Source organism: Salvelinus namaycush, unplaced genomic scaffold (genome assembly GCF_016432855.1).
Source record: "Salvelinus namaycush isolate Seneca unplaced genomic scaffold, SaNama_1.0 Scaffold474, whole genome shotgun sequence".
NCBI classification, from domain to species: domain Eukaryota; kingdom Metazoa; phylum Chordata; class Actinopteri; order Salmoniformes; family Salmonidae; genus Salvelinus; species Salvelinus namaycush.
In genome coordinates, this window is record NW_024061169.1 from 20,038 (window position 1) to 29,874 (window position 9,837).

Sequence of the window (9,837 nt, forward strand, 5' to 3'; positions counted from 1 at the left end):
CAATTGATTGGACATTATTTGAAAAGGCACACACCTGTCTATATAAAGGTCCCACAGTTGACAGTACATGTCAGAGCAGAAACCAAGCCATGAGGTCGAAGGAATTGTCCGTAGAGCTCCGAGACAGGATTGTGTCGAGGCACAGATCTGGGGTAGGGTACCAAAACATTTCTGCAGCATTGAAGGACCCCAAGAACACAGTGGCCTCCATCATTCTTAAATGGAAGAAGTTTGGAACCACCAAGACTCTTCCTAGAGCTGGCCACCCGGCCAAACCGAGCAATCGGGGGAGAAGGGCCTTGGTAATGGAGGTGACCAAGAACCCAATGGTCACTCTGACAGAGCTCCAGAGTTTCTCTATGGAGATGAGAGAATCTTCCAGAAGGACAACCATCTCTGCAGCACTCCACCAATCAGGCCTTTATGGTAGAGTGGCCAGACGGAAGCCACTCCTCAGTAAAAGGCACATGACAGCCCGCTTGGAGTTTGCCAAAAGCCACCTAAAGACTCTCAGACCGTGAGAAACAAGATTCTCTGGTCTGATGAAACCAAGATTGAAATCTTTGGCCTGAATGCCAAGCTTCACGTCTGGAGGAAACCTGGCACCATCCCTACGGTGAAGCATGGTGGTGGCAGCATCACGCTGTGGGGATGTCTTTCAGTGGCAGGGACTAGGAGACTAGTCAGGATTGAGGCAAAGATGAACAGAGCAAAGTACAGAGAGATCCTTGATGAAAACCTGCTCCAGAGCGCTCAGGACCTCAGACTGGGGCGAAGGTTCACCTTCCAACAGGACAATGACCCTAAGCACACAGCCAAGACAATGCAGGAGTGGCTTCGGGACAAGTCTCTGAAAGTCCTTGTGTGGACCAGCCAGAGCCCGGACTTGAACCCGATCGAACATCTCTGGAGAGACCTGAAAATAGCTGTGCAGCAACACTCCCCATCCAACCTGACAGAGCTTGAGAGGATCTGGAGAGAAGAATGAGAGAAACTCCCGAAATACAGGTGTGCCAAGCTTGTAGCGTCATACACAAGAAGACTCGAGGCTGTAATCGCTGCCAAAGGTGCTTCAACAAAGTACTGAGTAAAGGGTCTGAATACTTCTGTAAATGTGATATTTCAGTTTTTTATTTGTAAATAAAAAATAAAACATTTTTGCTTTGTCATTACGGGGTATTGTGTGTAGATTATTTTGTGTAGCTAAAAACTATTCAATTTCAGAATAAGGCTGTAATGTAACAAAATATGGAAAAAGTCAAGGGGTCTGAATACTTTCCGAATGCACTGTATGCCTCTGTATCAGTCTTCTACCAGATGAGACCAGGTGAGTCTATGTGATAATGCTGGTGACCAGGTGAGTCTATATGATAGGGCTGGTGACCAGGTGAGTCTATGTGATAGGGCTGGTGACCAGGTGAGTCTATATGATAGGGCTGGTGACCAGGTGAGTCTAAGTGATAATGCTAGGTGACCATGTGAGTCTATATGACAATGCTAGGTGACCAGGTGAGTCAAAATGATAATGCTGGTGACCAGGCGAGTCTATATGATAATGCTGGTGACCAGGTGAGTCTATATGATAGGGCTGGTGACCAGATGAGTCTATATGATAATGCTGGTGACCAGGTGAGTCTATATGATAGGGCTGGTGACCAGGTGAGTCTATATGATTGGGCTGGTGACCAGCTGAGTCAATATGATTGGGCTGGTGACCAGGTGAGTCTATATGATAATGCTAGGTGACCATGTGAGTCTATATGATAATGCTAGGTGACCAGGTGAGTCTATATGATAATGCTATGTGACCATGTGAGTCTATATGATAATGCTGGTGACCATGTGAGTCTATATGATAATGTAGGTGACCAGGTGAGTCTATATGATAGGTCTGATGACCAGGTGAGTCTATATGATAGGTCTGGTGACCAGGTGAGTCTATATGATAGGAGTGGACAGAGGGGATGGTGGAGGTGTGCTGGTGACCAGGTGAGTCTATATGATAGGGCTGGTGACCAGGTGAGTCTATATGATAATGCTGGTGACCAGGTGAGTCTATATGATAATGCTGGTGACCAGGTGAGTCTATATGATAGGAGTGGATGGTGGGGGTGTGCTGGTGACCAGGTGAGTCTATATGATAGGAGTGGACAGAGGGGATGGTGGGGGTGTGCTGGTGACCAGGTGAGTCTATATGATAGGTCTGGTGACCAGGTGAGTCTATATGATAGGTCTGGTGACCAGGTGAGTCTATATGATAGGAGTGGACAGAGGGGATGGTGGGGGTGTGCTGGTGACCAGGTGAGTCTATATGATAGGTCTGGTGACCAGGTGAGTCTATATGATAGGGCTGGTGACCAGGTGAGTCTATATGATAGGTCTGGTGACCAGGTGAGTCTATATGATAGGTCTGGTGACCAGGTGAGTCTATATGATAGGTCTGGTGACCAGGTGAGTCTATATGATAGGAGTGGACAGAGGGGATGGTGGAGGTGGGCTGGTGACCAGGTGAGTCTATATGATAGGTCTGGTGACCAGGTGAGTCTATATGATAATGCTAGGTGACCAGGTGAGTCTATATGATAATGCTAGGTGACCAGGTGAGTCTATATGATAGGAGTGGACAGAGGGGATGGTGGGGGTGTGCTGGTGACCAGGTGAGTCTATATGATAGGAGTGGATGGTGGGGGTGTGCTGGGGACCAGGTGAGTCTATATGATAGGGCTGGTGACCAGGTGAGTCTATATGATAGGTCTGGTGACCAGGTGAGTCTATATGATAGGAGTGGACAGAGGGGATGGTGGGGGTGTGCTGGTGACCAGGTGAGTCTATATGATAGGAGTGGATGGTGGGGGTGTGCTGGGGACCAGGTGAGTCTATATGATAGGAGTGGACAGAGGGGGTGGTGGGGGTGTGCTGGGTGGTCGAAGGCAGACCTTTACTAGTTGATTAAATGATGAAAGAGCTTGTCAAGTCCTGACCCGAGGATCCCCTCTATTCAAACACACCAGAACACAATCTCACATAGAGACACACTCTGTGTCAGCATAAGGTGATGACTAAAGTGTCTTATTAGGATAGAGACAGTGTCTTATTAGGATAGAGACAGTGTCTTATTAGGGTAGAAACAGTGTCTTATTAGGGTAGAAACAGTGTCTTATTAGGATAGAGACCGTGTCTTATTAGGATATAAACAGTGTCTTATTAGGGTAGAAACAGTGTCTTATTAGGGTAGAAACAGTGTCTTATTAGGATAGAGGCCGTGTCTTATTAGGGTAGAAACAGTGTCTTATTAGGGTAGAAACAGTGTCTTATTAGGATAGAGGCTGTGTCTTATTAGGGTAGAAACAGTGTCTTATTAGGGTAGAAACAGTGTCTTATTAGGATAGAGACCGTGTCTTATTAGGGTAGAAACAGTGTCTTATTAGGGTAGAAACAGTGTCTTATTAGGATAGAGGCCGTGTCTTATTAGGATAGAGACCGTGTCTTATTAGGATAGAGACCGTGTCTTATTAGGATAGAGACCGTGTCTTATTAGGATAGAGACCGTGTCTTATTAGGATAGAGACCGTGTCTTATTAGGATAGAGACCGTGTCTTATTAGGGTAGAGACTGTGTCTTATTAGGATAGAGACCGTATCTTATTAGGATAGAGACTGTGTCTTATTAGGATAGAGACCGTATCTTATTAGGATAGAGACCGTGTCTTATTAGGATAGAGACCGTGTCTTATTAGGATAGAGACAGTGTCTTATTAGGATAGAGACCGTGGCTAACAGGGGAAAACAGGGCTATGGAAGATGAAACAGTAGCCTATAACCCGTTAGGTGAGCAGCAGAGGGAGAGAGACGGCTCTCTGTGGGTTGGGTCTGATAACAGACCGATGTTAGATCACTGTGTCCCGGCCCCCCTGATCTGCAGAGGGCTGTGTGTTCAGAGTAGCTGGCCATGTCTCCTTTCTTTTAGGGATCATAGCACATGTCCCCCTCACACCAACAGAATATCACGCACCCACATGGAGGCACACACTCCTCTCTCTCTACACTCTCTCCTCCCTCACACTCCTCTCTCTCTACACTCTCTCCTCCCTCACACTCCTCTCTCTCTACACTCTCTCCTCCCTCTCACCCCTCTCTCCTTTACCCTCCCTCCCTCCCTCCCTCCCTGTCCCCTCCTCTCTCTCTACACTCTCTCCTCCCTCCCACTCCTCTCTCTCTCTCTACACTCTCTCCTCCCTCACACTCCTCTCTCTCTCTCTCTACACTCTCTCCTCCCTCCCACTCCTCTCTCTCTCTCTACACTCTCTCCTCCCTCACACTCCTCTCTCTCTACACTCTCTCCTCCCTCACACTCCTCTCTCTCTACACTCTCTCCTCCCTCACACTCCTCTCTCTCTACACTCTCTCCTCCCTCACACTCCTCTCTCTCTACACTCTCTCCTCCCTCACACTCCTCTCTCTCTACACTCTCTCCTCCCTCACACTCCTCTATCTCTCTCTACACTCTCTCCTCCCTCCCACTCCTCTCTCTCTCTCTACACTCTCTCCTCCCTCACACTCCTCTCTCTCTACACTCCTCTCTCTCTACACTCTCTCCTCCCTCACACTCCTCTCTCTCTACACTCTCTCCTCCCTCACACTCCTCTCTCTCTACACTCTCTCCTCCCTCACACTCCTCTCTCTCTACACTCTCTCCTCCCTCACACTCCTCTCTCTCTACACTCTCTCCTCCCTCACACTCCTCTCTCTCTACACTCTCTCCTCCCTCACACTCCTCTCTCTCTCTCTCTACACTCTCTCCTCCCTCACACTCCTCTCTCTCTACACTCTCTCCTCCCTCACACTCCTCTCTCTCTACACTCTCTCCTCCCTCACACTCCTCTCTCTCTCTCTCTACACTCTCTCCTCCCTCACACTCCTCTCTCTCTACACTCTCTCCTCCCTCCCACTCCTCTCTCTCTCTCTCTACACTCTCTCCTCCCTCCCACTCCTCTCTCTCTCTCTACACTCTCTCCTCCCTCACACTCCTCTCTCTCTACACTCTCTCCTCCCTCACACTCCTCTCTCTCTACACTCTCTCCTCCCTCCCACTCCTCTCTCTCTCTCTACACTCTCTCCTCCCTCCCACTCCTCTCTCTCTCTCTACACTCTCTCCTCCCTCACACTCCTCTCTCTCTACACTCTCTCCTCCCTCACACTCCTCTCTCTCTACACTCTCTCCTCCCTCACACTCCTCTCTCTCTCTCTCTACACTCTCTCCTCCCTCACACTCCTCTCTCTCTACACTCTCTCCTCCCTCCCACTCCTCTCTCTCTCTCTACACTCTCTCCTCCCTCCTACTCCTCTCTCTCTCTCTACACTCTCTCCTCCCTCACACTCCTCTCTCTCTACACTCTCTCCTCCCTCCCACTCCTCTCTCTCTCTCTCTACACTCTCTCCTCCCTCCCACTCCTCTCTCTCTCTCTACACTCTCTCCTCCCTCACACTCCTCTCTCTCTACACTCTCTCCTCCCTCACACTCCTCTCTCTCTCTCTCTACACTCTCTCCTCCCTCACACTCCTCTCTCTCTCTCTCTACACTCTCTCCTCCCTCACACTCCTCTCTCTCTCTCTCTACACTCTCTCCTCCCTCACACTCCTCTCTCTCTCTCTCTACACTCTCTCCTCCCTCACACTCCTCTCTCTCTCTCTACACTCTCTCCTCCCTCACACTCCTCTCTCTCTACACTCTCTCCTCCCTCCCACTCCTCTCTCTCTCTCTCTACACTCTCTCCTCCCTCTCTACACTCTCTCCTCCCTCCCACTCCTCTCTCTCTACACTCTCTCCTTTACCATTAAAGAAACAGGAATGGCAAGACACTTCCGACAGCTTTATAATATCCTGCAGCTCTTTGTACACCACCCCTCTCTCCCCCCTCCCTCTCTCCTCCCCCCACCTCTTTCTCTCCTCCCTCCCACCCCTCTCTTCCTCTCACCCCTCTCTCCTTTACTCTCCCCTCTCTCTAACACCACCCCTCCCTCCCTCTCTAATCCTCTCTCTCTAACACTCTCCCTCCCACCCCTCTCTCCTCTCCCTGTCCCCTCCCCTCCCTCCTGTGCAGCTGAATAGCAGGAGAGCAGCAGGAGAGAGGATTCATCCGTCACAATGCCCAGAGACTCTTAACAGAGACATAATGAGAATATTCCGGAGACCATCCTCAACTCACAGGGCTATTCAGCAGGGGTCACCCAGCCAAGGAGAGAAGACTGTCTTTTCTCTCTATCTCCCTCTCTATCCAATCATTTTTCTAAGTCCTCCAATTTTAGCCTGTAGGAGTGAAAACAGTGAAAGGAGAGTGAAGGAGAGGAGAGTGACGGGAGAGGGAGAGGAGAGTGACGGGAGAGTGACGGGAGAGTGACGGGAGAGTGAAAGGAGAGGGAGAGGAGAGTGAAAGGAGAGGGAGAGGAGAGTGACGGGAGAGGGAGAGGAGAGTGACGGGAGAGGAGAGTGACGGGAGAGGGAGAGGAGAGTGACGGGAGAGGAGAGTGACGGGAGAGTGACGGGAGAGGTAGAGGAGAGTGACGGGAGAGTGACTGGAGAGTGAGGGGAGAGTGAGGAGAAGGCGACGGGAGAGTGAGAGGAAAGTGACGGGACAGTGAGAGGAGAGTGACGGGAGTGTGATGGGAGAGTGACTGGAGAGTGACTGGAGAGTGAAAGACAGGAATGGCAGATCTTCTGTGGTAGCTGGCAGGCAGGCTGTCTTTATGATGCCCGTCAGAGGAGGAGGTGGCTAGGGTCAGGGTTCGGGTCAGGGTCAGGGTTCGGGTCAGGGTCAGACAAGCACAGATCACTTTGCTGCACATGCCACAAGCAAAAGGACACATCTAATACCTCAGCTCCAGACTCCACTAGCTCTGAGATATAATATATACACTCACCGGACAGTTTATTAGGTACACCACCCCGTTCGCAAAAATGGATCACTCCTACAAGTCAAGTGGCCGTGGCGTGCTATATAAAGCAGACAGACAGGCATCCAGGCATTCAGTTACTGTTAGATTGAACGTTAGAATGGGGGAAAACCAGTGACCGAAGCGACTTTGAGCGCGGTATGATCGTGGGTGCCAGACACGCCGGAACCAGTATCTCAGAAATGGCTGCAGTCCTGGGCTTTTCACACACGACAACGTCTAGAGTTTACAGAGAACGGAGAGACACACACAAAACATCCAGTCAGCTGCAGTCCTGTAAAACAGGAGGTGGAAGGAGAAGACTAAGAATCGTGAGAGCCAACAGGCGGGCCACAAACAAGACAAATAACAGCACAGTGGAATCGTGCGAGCCAACAGGCGGGCCACAAACAAGACAAATAACAGCACAGTGGAATCGTGAGAGCCAACAGGCGGGCCACAAACAAGACAAATAACAGCACAGTGGAATCGTGCGAGCCAACAGGCGGGCCACAAACAAGACAAATAACAGCACAGTGGAATCGTGCGAGCCAACAGGCGGGCCACAAACAAGACAAATAACAGCACAGTGGAATCGTGAGAGCCAACAGGCGGGCCACAAACAAGACAAATAACAGCACAGTGGAATCGTGCGAGCTAACAGGCGGGCCACAAACAAGACAAATAACAGCACAGTGGAATCGTGAGAGCCAACAGGCGGGCCACAAACAAGACAAATAACAGCACAGTGGAATCGTGCGAGCCAACAGGCGGGCCACAAACAAGACAAATAACAGCACAGTGGAATCGTGCGAGCCAACAGGCGGGCCACAAACAAGACAAATAACAGCACAGTGGAATCGTGCGAGCCAACAGGCGGGCCACAAACAAGACAAATAACAGCACAGTGGAATCGTGAGAGCCAACAGGCGGGCCACAAACAAGACAAATAACAGCACAGTGGAATCGTGCGAGCCAACAGGCGGGCCACAAACAAGACAAATAACTGCACAGTGGAATCGTGCGAGCTAACAGGCGGGCCACAAACAAGACAAATAACAGCACAGTGGAATCGTGAGAGCCAACAGGCGGGCCACAAACAAGACAAATAACAGCACAGTGGAATCGTGCGAGCCAACAGGCGGGCCACAAACAAGACAAATAACAGCACAGTGGAATCGTGAGAGCCAACAGGCGGGCCACAAACAAGACAAATAACAGCACAGTGGAATCGTGCGAGCCAACAGGCGGGCCACAAACAAGACAAATAACAGCACAGTGGAATCGTGCGAGCCAACAGGCGGGCCACAAACAAGACAAATAACAGCACAGTGGAATCGTGCGAGCCAACAGGCGGGCCACAAACAAGACAAATAACAGCACAGTGGAATCGTGAGAGCCAACAGGCGGGCCACAAACAAGACAAATAACAGCACAGAGGAATCGTGAGAGCCAACAGGCGGGCCACAAACAAGACAAATAACAGCACAGTGGAATCGTGCGAGCCAACAGGCGGGCCACAAACAAGACAAATAACAGCACAGTGGAATCGTGCGAGCCAACAGGCGGGCCACAAACAAGACAAATAACAGCACAGTGGAATCGTGCGAGCCAACAGGCGGGCCACAAACAAGACAAATAACAGCACAGTGGAATCGTGAGAGCCAACAGGCGGGCCACAAACAAGACAAATAACAGCACAGTGGAATCGTGCGAGCCAACAGGCGGGCCACAAACAAGACAAATAACAGCACAGTGGAATCGTGCGAGCCAACAGGCGGGCCACAAACAAGACAAATAACAGCACAGTGGAATCGTGCGAGCCAACAGGCGGGCCACAAACAAGACAAATAACAGCACAGTGGAATCGTGCGAGCCAACAGGCGGGCCACAAACAAGGCAAATAACTGCGTAGTACAACAGTGGTGTGCAGAACGGCATCTTGGGAACGCACAACTAGTCGGATTTTGTCACGGAGGGGCACTGTTGCAGCGACCATACCGGGTTACACTCCCATCAGTTAAAAACGAGAAGTGTCTCAACAACTGAGAAGTGGATACACTTCGCCTGGTCCGACGAATCACGGTTCTTGTTGCGTCATGCTGATGGCAGAGTCAGGATTCCCCGAAGAATTTAGGTAAAGGGGGGTCCGACCCGGTACTAGATGGGTGTACCTAATAAACTGTCCTGTGAGTGTATTTTCCCCCTGAACCACAGTCTGTAGAATATATAACAACAGGAGGACTGGTGGTGGCCCCTTTTAACAGCCTCAGAAAACAACAAGAGAGAGAGAGACAGAGACAGAGAGAGAGAGAGACAGAGAGAGAGAGAGAGAGAGAGAGACAGAGAGAGAGAGACAGAAAGAGAGACAGACAGACACAGAGAGCGAGAGAGAAAGAGAGACACAGAGAGAAAGCGAGAGAGCGGGATAGAGAGAGAGAGGAATAGAGAAAGAGAGACAGAGAAAGAGAGAGAGAGAAAGAGAGATAGAGAGAAAGAGAGAGAGACAGACACACAGAGAGAGAGAGAGAGAGAGAGAGAGACAGAGAGAGAAAGAGAGAGAGAGAGACAGAGAGAGAGAGAGAGAGAGAGAGAGAGAGAGAGACAGAGACAGAAAGAGAGACAGACACACACAGAGAAAGAGAGAGAGAGAGACAGAGAGAGAGAAAGAGAAAGAGAAAGAGAAAGAGAAAGAGAGAGAGAGAAAGAGAGAAAGAGACAGAGAGAGTTTCGCCCTACGAAACTCCCCCCCCCCCTCCTTCCCCCCCTTCACCCCTGTCTTCGCCTCCCTCTTCCTTCTTTTTTTTTTCTGTACATCAGATGCACCTTTCGGTTACTAGTCCAACGCTCTAACACTAGGCTACCTGCCGTCCCTACACCCAACCACTAGGCTACCTGCCGTCCCTAA